The 11,337-nt window shown below is 46.8% G+C and overlaps 1 pseudogene; it reads left to right on the top strand.

The window, feature by feature from the left end:
• The first annotated feature begins 609 nt into the window (after positions 1 to 609).
• On the top strand, positions 610 to 1,195 carry LOC121457620 (annotated as a pseudogene).
• Positions 1,196 to 11,337: the final 10,142 nt, after the last annotated feature.

Below are 11,337 nucleotides of genomic sequence, written 5' to 3'. Positions count from 1 at the left end.
TAGACACACACTCTTGACCAGGGGTCAGAGGAGCTAGACAAACAAACCTCTAGCTACTGACCCGCAGTGGTAGAGAGGAGTTAATAGCATTGTGAATATGTGTATGAGCTACAGGGTGAATGAGTGGGTGGGTCAGTGACCCTGGGGAAGGATGCTATGTGTGTGAGCTACCGTGTGTAAGTGAGCAGGCTGATGACTGTGAGTCAAGTTAGAAACCACATGTATGAACCACAAGAATGGGCAGACAGGTTGATGAGCATATGTGTGAGCCACAGGGCGAGTCGGCAACCATGCCTGTGAACTACAGAATGCTACAGCTTCCTCCCATCATGTCCTGTGTCCTTTAGAAAGCCTGCCACATGGCACAAGTCACACGAACCACATAAGTAAGGAATCATGGGATGTGGTGCTGATGTTCCCAGTGGACAGACAGCACCTCTGCTGAGCTATAGTGAGTTTTCTCTACTCTGGTCCATCATTATAGGTCGCCTGCATCCTAATTTGTGTGATTTGTGATTGTCATCTCATCTGGCAAAAGAATGAATGACACATTATTGTGAGAAAGAGTCTTTGCACTTTCCTCTGACGGCAGCCATTAGGTGAGCCAAGATGGGCGCCTACAAGTACATCCAGGAGCTGTGGCGGAAGAAGCAGTCGGACGTGATGTGCTTCCTGCTGAGGGTCCACTGCTGGCAGTACCGCCAGCTGTCCGCGCTGCACCGGGCTCCCCGCCCTACCCGGCCAGACAAAGCTCGGAGGCTGGGCTACAAGGCCAAGCAAGGTCAGCCACGGTGGCTGCAAATGCCCGCCCCGTGCGACCTATGGCAAGCCTGTCCATCATGGTGTGAGCCAGCTAAAGTTTGCCCGAAGCCTTCAGTCTGTTGCTGAGGAGAGAGCTGGACACCACTGTGGGGCTCTGAGAGTCCTGAATTCTTACTGGGCTGGCGAAGATTCCATATACAAATTTTTTGAGGTTATCCTCATCGATTCATTCCATAAAGCTATCAGAAGAAACCCTGACACCCAATGGATCACCAAACCGGTCCACACGCACAGAGAGATGCGTGGGCTGACATCTGCAGGCCGCAAGAGCCGTGGCCTTGGAAAGTGCCGCAAGTTCTACCACACTATTGGTGGCTCTCGCTGTGCAGCCTGGAGAAGGCGCAACACTCTGCAGCTCCACCGTTACTGCTAATACAAGTAATGTTTGTACAATTCATACCCAATATACAATTTAGGACCGATAAAGAAAAAAAAAGAGTCTTTGCAGACAAAATTAATCATCTTAAGTTGCGGAGAGTTCCTTGGTTTGTCTGAGTACAGACAGACAGATGGGCAGACAGACCAACAGACCACATGTCTGAGGGAGCACTGTGTGACCGAGGAGGCAAACTTCAGGCATTTAGCCACATGTTAGGAAATGTCAACTACATGGCATCACAAGAGGCCAGATATGTAATGACTCTGAGCTCTCTAGGGGAAGGAACCCTGCTAACCTTCAATTTCAGACTTCTGTCACCAGAATTTAGGAGAAAATGTCATAAGTGCAAACTATTGTGCTGCGGTCACTTGTTAAAAGATCATGGAAAACAAATGCAAACTTCGGTGTCTGAGAGTGGAGGCTGCTGGGACGGCATCGAAACACTTAAAATAGGTGGCGGGCGAGGCAGTACTTAAACATGACACAGTCCTGGATTTAGGTAATTAGGAAACACATTGAGATACATCACAGAAAAGGCCACAAAACCTGGAATGGCCTGTTGGTGAATGTGTGGGTGTTAAGGACTCTGCCAAAGAAGGCTGAGAAAGAAATAACGATGTTATTAAAAACCAGAGGGCAGGCAGTTGTGTTATATGCAGGTGGATCTGGTGCCAAGCAGGTAAAAAAAAAAAAAAAAAAAAAAAGCTGATTTTTTTTTTTTAAGTGCTTAATGTAGATATTTAGCTGAGGATATTTCCAAGGAGAATACTAAAGGTGTGACTTGTTTCCTCTTTCTTCTTGAAAGAGGTGGAAGAAACAATTGAGGAAGGAATCACTAAGCCATCAAGACTGCAAAAACCCACTGCATGAGGATAACTCTTGTTAAAGAAGTGTGTTGTGCAGAGACAGCCCCAGGAACTGCTGAATTGTCCCACTGGGCATGCAATGAATGCATGCTCCTCCTTTTAAGCAGAAGCCTGGAACAGAGATGAAGCACTGGGGAATGGTCCAAGGATGCTTCTCTTGCTTCATCGTGATGTGAGTTTCTGTGGCACGTGTGGGAAGGCCATTCATGGCTGGAGGGATGGGGCGTGCTATGGTTTAGTGAGAATGCCCCCTCCCCACCATTCACCTGTTTGAACACTTGATCCTCTGTTAGTGTGCTGTTTAGGGACTCTATTAGTGAGGGTTTATTTTGCTGTGGTGACACACCATGACCAAAAGCAAGTTGGGGGAGGAAAGGGTTTATTTGTCTTACACTTCAGCATTGCTGTTCATCACTGAAGGACATCAGGACAGGAACTCAAACAGGGCAGGATCCTGAAGACAGAAGCTGATGCAGAGGCCGTGGAGGGGAGCTGCTTCCTGGCTTGCTTCCCATGGCTTGCTCAGCCTACCTTCTTATAGAACCCAGGACCAGCAGCCCAGGGATGGCACCACCCACCATGGGCTCGGCCCTCCCCCATTTGTCACTAAATGAGAAAATGCCTTACAGCTGGATCTCATGGAGGCATTTCCTCAACTGAAGCTCTTTACTTTGGAAATGAGTTTAGCTTGTGCCAAGTTGACCCACAAAACCACCTAGTACAGGGAGGCTTAGAAGGTATGGCCTCATTGGAAGAAAGTGTTCCACTAAAGTCGTTTAGAGAGTTTCAAGACTTGTGTTGTTTCCCGTTGTTCTTTCTGCTTCTGATGTGAGCTCTCAGCTTCCTGCTGCAACTGCTAAGCCTCCCCACCATGATGGACTCTTATCCCTTTGAAACCATAATTCTCAAAAAAAAAAAAAAACTCTTCTACAAGTTACCTTCATCTTAGCATTTTTACTACAGCAATAGGGAGGCAACTAAGACAAAGGAAAAGAAAGCAGGGTGTCTGTGCTCTCTAGGTAAGGAATGGGATGGCAAGACTCCCGCACTGCAGGGTCCTGTCCTTTTGGAGAGAGGAAGGAGGCCTGAGGGTGGCCTGGAGGCCAATGGGACCTTTGTGGATAGTGTACCAAACTGTAGAGATTTTACCCAAAGCCTCAGTCCCTAATGACATTTGCTTGGCAGGTTCTCAGACCTGCTGGAGATAGATTTCTCCTTGATTTCTTCTATCATCACCTCTTTGCGAATGAGAATGCCTGCAAATGCCATCTTCTTCCCATGCCACCCTATGCCATAGGGCACTGGCATGTCATCTTCTGCCCATGGGACCCTATGCTGTAGAGCATTGTCATCATTGGTCCAAGGTAGATCCTGCCCAGAGAACCTGTTCTGGGTGGTTTAGATGGTGACAACTGGGGTTTTGGAGCTGATGGTGCCCTGTACAGATTTGTACCCACTACGACTGGTGACGGTGTTGGAGTGGTGGGGTTGTGATGGGCAGTCTTGTTTCTCACTTTAGTGGGGTTAAAAATCACCTAAGAGGCACACGGCTAGAGGTGTCTGTGAAGAAAATTCCAGCGAGGCTTAACTGAGGTGTGAAGACCTCCTCTGAATGTGGGTGCCAGTATTCATGAGCTTGGATCCTGATCTGAAGAAAAAGAAGAAAACAAATGGAAAACCGGCACACATCCCCGTCTGCTTTCTACTTGCAGACATTTCTGCTTCTGTGCCTCCTACAGTAGGATGGACCGTACCTTCAAACTGGGAGTCGAAATCCCTCCCTTCCTCCCTCCTGAAATTGCTTTTGTCAGGTGTTTTGTCAATCGATGAGAAGAATAACTAATACTAACACAGAAGTGAGCGTAGAGAGGCAGAGGGATGCTTCCATGTGTCTGGAATGGACGTGGGGCGAGTTGGGTGGATGTGATCTGCACACGAGACATGTGTGAGGCTGAGAATAAAGGACAGTGGTTCTCCAAAATGCATGCCATGCCAAATCCCTGGAGTCTGGGAAGATCACGGATGGTGCACAAGACTGGCCTTAGCTTATTTTGAAAGAATTTACAGACACGACCAGGTAAAGAATTTAGAAATGAGCATAGATGGTATCTAGGATGGTGTCTTATGCCTATAGTCCCAGGACTTTGAAGATGGAGACAGGAAAATTTTTTGAGTCCAAGACTAGCCTTGACCACAGACTGAGATCCTTTCCTATAAAAATAAGAAACTGGGGCCTGAAGAGATGGCTCAGTGGTTAAGAGCACTTGCTGCTCTTGTAAAAGGTGTATGTTCATTTCCCAGCACTCCATGGCTGGTTACAACTTCCTATAACTCCAGTTTCAAGGGATCCAACACTCTTTTCTGACTTCCACAGGTACTACACACACACATGGTGCACAGACATATATGCAAGCTCAACATCCATACACATAGAATAAAATTAAATTTAAATTAACCTCCCAATAAACTTCAAAACAAAAAAATAACAAAACCAAAAGAGAAATGAGCTTATGTGGAATATCTGGGTCAACCGTAAATCCCATAATATCCTTATAAAATAGAGAGACCGAGTCCCACAAAAGCAGAGGGAATGTGACCAGGGAGGGAGGAAGACAGGTGAGAAGGCTACAGCCACCAGTCTGTCTGTGTGGTCTGAAGGAAAATGGCTCTCATTGGCTCACATATTTGACTGCTTGATCCCCCGTTGGTGGAATTGTTTGGGAAGGATTAGGAGGGATGGCCTTGTTGGAGGAGATGTATCACTGGAGGTAGGCTTTGATGTTTCAAAAGTCCTTACCATTCCCAGTTAGTCCTCTCTCTTCCTCATGTTGTCTCAGGGTGTAAGCTCTCAACTACTGCCTGTTGCCATGTTCCCTGCTGTGATGGTCATGGACTCTTAGTCTCTGAAACTGTAATCGCCCAATAAACCCTTTCTTTAATAAGTTGCCTTAGTCATGATGTCTTCCCACTGTGATGGAAAAGTAACTAAGACACTAAGAATGCCAGCATCCACCAGATGAATCATTGGTTCTCTCTCAATCTCTAGAGAGGAGGCCGCTCTCAGCTAAGACCTTCAATGTAGACGTCTGGCTTCCCATTTTCTGAGAAAACACATTTCTCCTATTTGAACCTATTCAGTTTTTAGTAATTTCTTACAGCAGTCCAGGGTCCTTAGTTCCCATAGTAAGACATATAGAAGTCTGGGGGCTTGGATGTAGCTGAGTTGGTAGAGCCCCTGAACTAGAGGAGAAGGAAGGGGGCATGAAAAATTATGAGCATGGACATTGGCTTTATCATCTTGATGGCATGCATCTATACAACCGTTTCTGATTCTAAGCCCTACTGTCCACCAGACGTCCTGCTTTGATGGAATGTAGCCTCTGCTGCTGATGGATAACTCAGCCTTGGACCACATGAACTGTTATAGACGTGAAATGGCCTGTGTGAGTGAGAGAGAGGAACCGTTCACTGCTTCCTCTTTTTTCTAAACTCACAGTGGCAGTAAGAGATGGTAAGACATAGACAAAGACCCCTAAGATGCTTTACAACTCCTTTTCAGCAATCCTGAAGGTATCCAGGGCAAGGAAGGCAGGTTTAGACACCCCAGGGTGTCCTCAGGTCACACCGCTAAGCACAGAAGCTCTGGCTATACCCACGAGAGAAACAGCAGCACCCCTAGTTCTTACAGGACTGTCTTTAAATGGCTTGTTTTTGGCTCGGTGACTTAGAAAAACACCCACTGCACCACATCTGTTCCCAGATTCTCCAAAGATGCCAACTCTGGAGAAGCTGCGGTATTGTCTAGCCTCCTTGGCCCAGCATACTCCATGTTGGGTGTGATGGGGTTGACTCTGGTGCGGACTGGGGTGTGGGGAAGAAAGCAAAAGAATGCACTGTGGAACTAACACAAGGAACCTCAGAGAACAAACTGGGTAGGGAGAAAATGGGAGGTTCCACTGATTGGTTTTAAGAACAAAAAAACGACATAAAAAAGTATAGTGTACAGAGAATGTTTATTGAAGGATGTTTGTGCACACCCAGACAGAGAATCAGAGAACAGAAACCCAGAGGTGGTCAAGTGGAGATGGGCCTGGCCAGGCCAATGCTTGGTGGAAAGGAGCTCACAGCTCCCTGGGGCCGCAAGTTGTGGGAAACTCCAGTCTGCCACTTACCTGTGGACTTGATGGAGACTCCAGACGAGGCCGGATTCCAAGGAGTCAGCGTATTGGAGACTGGAGAGGAGGAGGTGGAGGTGGATGGAGGTCTGATCCACTGACTGTGGAATGAGGAGTGGGCTCCTAGCAAGAGGTGTTCTTCTCCACACCAGGTTATGTCCCCCTCCATCTAGAGATGAAGCTTCAGGACCAGAGGATAAAGATGAAGGGGTGAATGTCAGGGCTCAGGGCTGCCACTCCTGTTCCTGTCTGGAGGGAGCTGGTCTGCAGGACTACTGGAGGACTGTGACCAGAACCTCAGATCTTGCACTGGCAACACACAGGGCTGCAGCAGCTGGACTGATTAACAGCAGCAGGGCTTACAGCAGCTGGACTGACAACAGGAAGACCCACAGCCTGAAGAGCAGCAGGGCTTGCAGCAGCTGGACTGGCAGCAGGAAGACCCACAGCCTGAAGAGCAGCAGGGCTTGCAGCAGCTGGATTGACAGCAGGACCCACAGCCTGAAGAGCAGCAGGGTTTGCAGCAGCTGGACTGACAACAGCAGGGCTTGCAGCAGCTGGACTGGCAGCAGGACCCACAGCCTGAAGAGCAGCAGGGTTTGCAGCAGCTGGACTGACAGCAGCAGGGCTTGCAGCAGCTGGATTGACAGCAGCAGGGCTTGCAGCAGCTGGATTGACAGCAGCAGGGCTGGCAGCAGCTAGACTTGCAACCTCCACAAGAGCCACAGCCTCCCTTGCAGCCCCCACAGCTGGAGCAGGAACAGGCAGGTACACAGCAGCACACGGGCTTGCAGCAGCTGGAGCCACAACCCCCACAGCTGGATCCACAGCCTCCACAGCTAGAGCCACAGCCTCCACAGCTGGAGCAGGAACAGGCAGGCACACAGCAACACACGGGCTTGCAGCAGCTGGAGCCACAACCCCCACAGCTGGATCCACAGCCCCCACAGGAGCCACAGCCCCCGCAGGAGCCACAGCCCCCACAGCTGGAGCAGGAACAGGCAGGCACACAGCAGCACACAGGCACACAGCAGCTGGAGCCACAGCCTCCACAGCTGGAGCCACAGCCTCCGGAACAGCCACAGCAGCTCATGGTTCTCGTGTTTGGTTGAGGATGGAGTAGGTCAGAGGAACAGAAGGAGAGGGAAGATGTGTAGGTGTGGAGACGCCTGAGCCTGGGCCCTTTATATCCCTGCCCAGGGTCGGATGTGAAGCTGCATTTGCTTTCTTCCTTGTTCTTGGCCTCCCTGTTTACTCTAGACTTGTTTGGTAGCTTTTCTTTGGTCTGTTGACTCTCTATGGTTGGAATGTGGGTTTTCTGAGGTAATTTCCTGCGGAATTCATACTGAAGGAAAATGCTCTCCTGACTTGGCTCCTGTCATTGAGTGAGGCCTGGTTGGGACTCAGGCTCTTACACCCGTATGCAGGTTTCCATTGTCCTCTCCTGCAGAATGGGGATTCCCAGAGTGGCCTCCAAGGATGTGAAGGTTTTGTGAGATAATTCCTGCTTATGCCTACTTGAGTCCCTGCCAAGGGCTCCCACCTCTGTGTGGTGCTGTGGGTCTGAGACATGCTCAGGCTGTGGCTTCTGCTGAATATCTGGTTCTGAGATGCCCTCAGACCAGTGCCATGCCACCCTCTGCTGCTTCCCTTTGTGTGACACAGCAATGATGGCAGGGTTCTCCACCCTGGGGAGATGGTGTCTTTGCTTCTGTCTTCCTGTTCCCAGGACAGTCTCTGTAGCTGTGACATTCCTAACATGCATGATATTCTGAGACATTTGTGTGCCTCTCCCTTCAGCTATCAGACTATTGAATTACAGTCCTCAAGGTATTGGAATTTTCCCAGGAGTCTCACGCTGGGAAAGGGAAAGGCTGAAGCCTGGTGCCAGCCAGAGGGGAGCCTGTCTCCCAGAGAGATCTCACAGAGTTCTGAGAATTTAGACCACCTTGCAGGAGAGCCTGGAGCTGACAGTAATTGGTCTGTGAGGGGCAGGACCACACCCTGACCAGGACTGTTTGGCTATGCACACCTCCTGCCCTCTGTTTAAACCCAAATTTCATGACAGGACCTGACAATGGGTTAGGGAGGTGGCTGGACGTCTTTGTTGCTCATCCCGATATGGTGACTCTGAATAATACTCCTTTCTCTGTTTTTTTTTTTTTTTTTTTTTTTTGGTTTTTTTTTTTTTGGTTTTTCGAGAAGTTTTTACTATGACTTGTCTGTTAACGGTTCCATTGAGAGGAGCTGGGTATAGAAGAGTAGAAATACTGGGGCCCAGGCTCGTACCCTAATAACTCTGATAACAATTGTGGTAAGATGGGGTGCACGTTTTTTTCTTAGAAAGTTGACTCAGGATGGAGAGGACAGAACAAGTGGTGCCACAGCCATGCAGTCACTTTATGCTAGGGGTTTTCTTCTTAATCTTCCCACTTTAGCCAGCGTCAGCTGCTTCAGTCTCAACTAGGTGCAGCAGAGAAATGAATGCTGTATTTCTGTTTTGGAGTCTAGACAAAGTCATTTCTTGGTAAGTTTCTTCTTTGTCTGTACCTTTCTTTCAGTTTGGGTCCTTTGCACACTCATACAACTGTTCTTTTTGTATTTCTCTCTCAATTGGTAAAGGTCTCCAAGCTTTGGCTGTTGAATGCCCAGGAGGGCAGTTTTAATTGCCTTTTAGGTTTAACTTTTCTGTAACATCCTGGCAAAGCTTAGACAGTCCTTAGTGGCACTTGGGTGCTTCAAAAGGCTGCTATGCACGTTTTTATCCTTGGCCTCACAAAACTCAGTTTGTCAAGCCTCTGAAGGAAGTTGGCACCAGATGTTACAGTTGTATAGTGATATTTTGTTTGTGTTTTAACAAATAAAGTTTGCCTGAAGATCAGAGAACACAGCTAAGCTGCTAGAGACCAGGGAATGGTGGTGCACACATTTAATCCTAGGATTTGGGAGACAGAGGCAGAGGGATCTCTGTTAGTTCAAGGCTATCCTGGGCTACACAAAATTGAAACTGTCTAAAAGAGAAACAGAGCTCACACAAAGGTGATCCCAGCATTTGGGATAACACACCTTTAATCCCAGCACTAGGAAGGTGGAGACAGGAGTGATATGGCTGGGCGGAGAGAGGAAGATAAAGAGGAAGAGTGTAGTAATAGGGGCAGCAGGGCTGCGTTCTCAGCACCCCCGGCCACCTGCCCGGCTAGCTTATGCCCCGAAATAATTACACAGACACTGTATTCTTTTAAGCACTGCTTGGCCCTTTAGCTCTAGCACTTACAGGCTAATTCTCACATCCCGATCAACCCATCTCTAATAATCTGTGAGAACCGGTCTTACCGGGAAGATTCTAGCCTAGTCCATCCTGGGTCGGAGCTTCATGCCGGAGCGGGGCATGGCGTCTCTCTCAGGCGTCTGCTCCCTAGAGGAGAGCTTTCGAGTCTGACCTCACTTCCTCTTCCTCCCAGCGTTTTGTTCTGTTTACTCCACCCACAGGGCCAAGCAGTTTCTTTATTGGCCAATGACCTTCCTCCATCATTTCCCCTTTTTCGGTTTAAACAAAAAAAAAAAGGCTTTAACTTTAACATAACAAAATTACATATAACAAAACAGTTATCAAGTAAAAGTTACAATAATCTTTATCATAACTAAGGAAAACTATAACTATAACTAACTATTCTTAATTCCATCAAAGACTCCAGAAAGATACAATACTACCTAAGCAAACAGGAAAAAAGCAACTTTTAAAACTCTAGAAATGACAGAGACATCTCGCTGCCTGGACAGTCACCCAAAGTTCCTCTGTACCGTTGGGGCATCCATCTTCAGCCTTTAGGCCCATGGTATCCAGCAGACATTTCCATAAAGCAGGAAAATTCAAAGTCAATTCAGTCACTATCTGTTGTGTCCTGCAGAATATCTCGCAGACTCTTTCATGAATCAGGAACCCCGAAAGATCATCTCACCTTAGGCAAGTTCAGTAGTCCTCTCTCTGCGGGTTCTCTGTGTCCAGTTTATGCAATAGTCCAGGCAAGAGCAGTTTCTTGCCCAAATGGCTATCAAACTCCATAAGGATCCTCTTCGATGCCCATCTTCCTCTTGAAGTAGATTGGTGCTGCCAGGAGCAGAGTGTCTCATTGTCATGAAAAGTCCTAAATTATTAAAACATTTAAAATGCCATATTCTATAATCTTTGAAAAATATGAAGAATGCCTATCTAAAATATATCTATGTACATCTAGAAAATCTTAACTAGCATGACTACAAACTTTACTATTATCGATGATTATCCATTAACAACCTATATTTCTTAATTATACAGTACATATTTAAATGAACTACACAATCACAATACCTTAATCAAAATCAGAAACACTTATACATATAACAAAATTGACCTTAAATCTCTATCAATAAAGCAAAATCTATACTAATGCAAATTATTCATATCTATATCATATCCCCCTTTAAATGTAAAAGGACGTTTATAAACCATATTTGGGAACATGGGCGCAGTTTTTTCTCTCCAAACTGCTTCCTGCTGAATGGGGGCGTCGTTAATTAGGTCTTTCATGGTATAACCTGTGTGCTAGTTTCATCTCAGTTGGCAGTTGAGGGAAGCAATTTTCTGAAGATGTTCACTGCAACCCTTCAGGAGGGCGTGGTCCATCATACCAAATTGGAATAGAAGAAATGAACAGCGTCTCATCCTCTGTGAAAATAAAATAAGAAACTCCTTTCCAAAGTATCATATCCTTAGATCCAAATTCATAATATCTATGTTGGATTAGTTCAGCAGTATTTATAAATAAATATCTTTTAGCATCTGTTTCTCCTTCCTCAGCATTTAAACAATTCAAAGAGAGCATAATAGCATACAGTATCAAAAGTCTCTGTGTATTTTCCATCTTTGTACGCTTTGTTTTAACCTCTATTTTGTTTATTTTTACTTTCAACTCTTTGCTTTTTGAGACAGGTTCTCTGTATCTTTGACCTGAAGTAACTCTGTAGACCAGGCTGTCTTTGAACTCTCAGAGATCCGCCTGTCTCTGCCTCCCAGGCATTCGGGATTAAAGGTGTACACTACTACACCTTGAACTCA

This window comes from Microtus oregoni, unplaced genomic scaffold (assembly GCF_018167655.1).
Source record: "Microtus oregoni isolate MIOR12 unplaced genomic scaffold, Mior012 000016F_ref0000370, whole genome shotgun sequence".
Classification (NCBI taxonomy): Eukaryota; Metazoa; Chordata; class Mammalia; order Rodentia; family Cricetidae; genus Microtus; species Microtus oregoni.
Note: the sequence above shows the minus strand (reverse complement) of the source record. Positions and strands in the feature narration are given on the sequence as shown.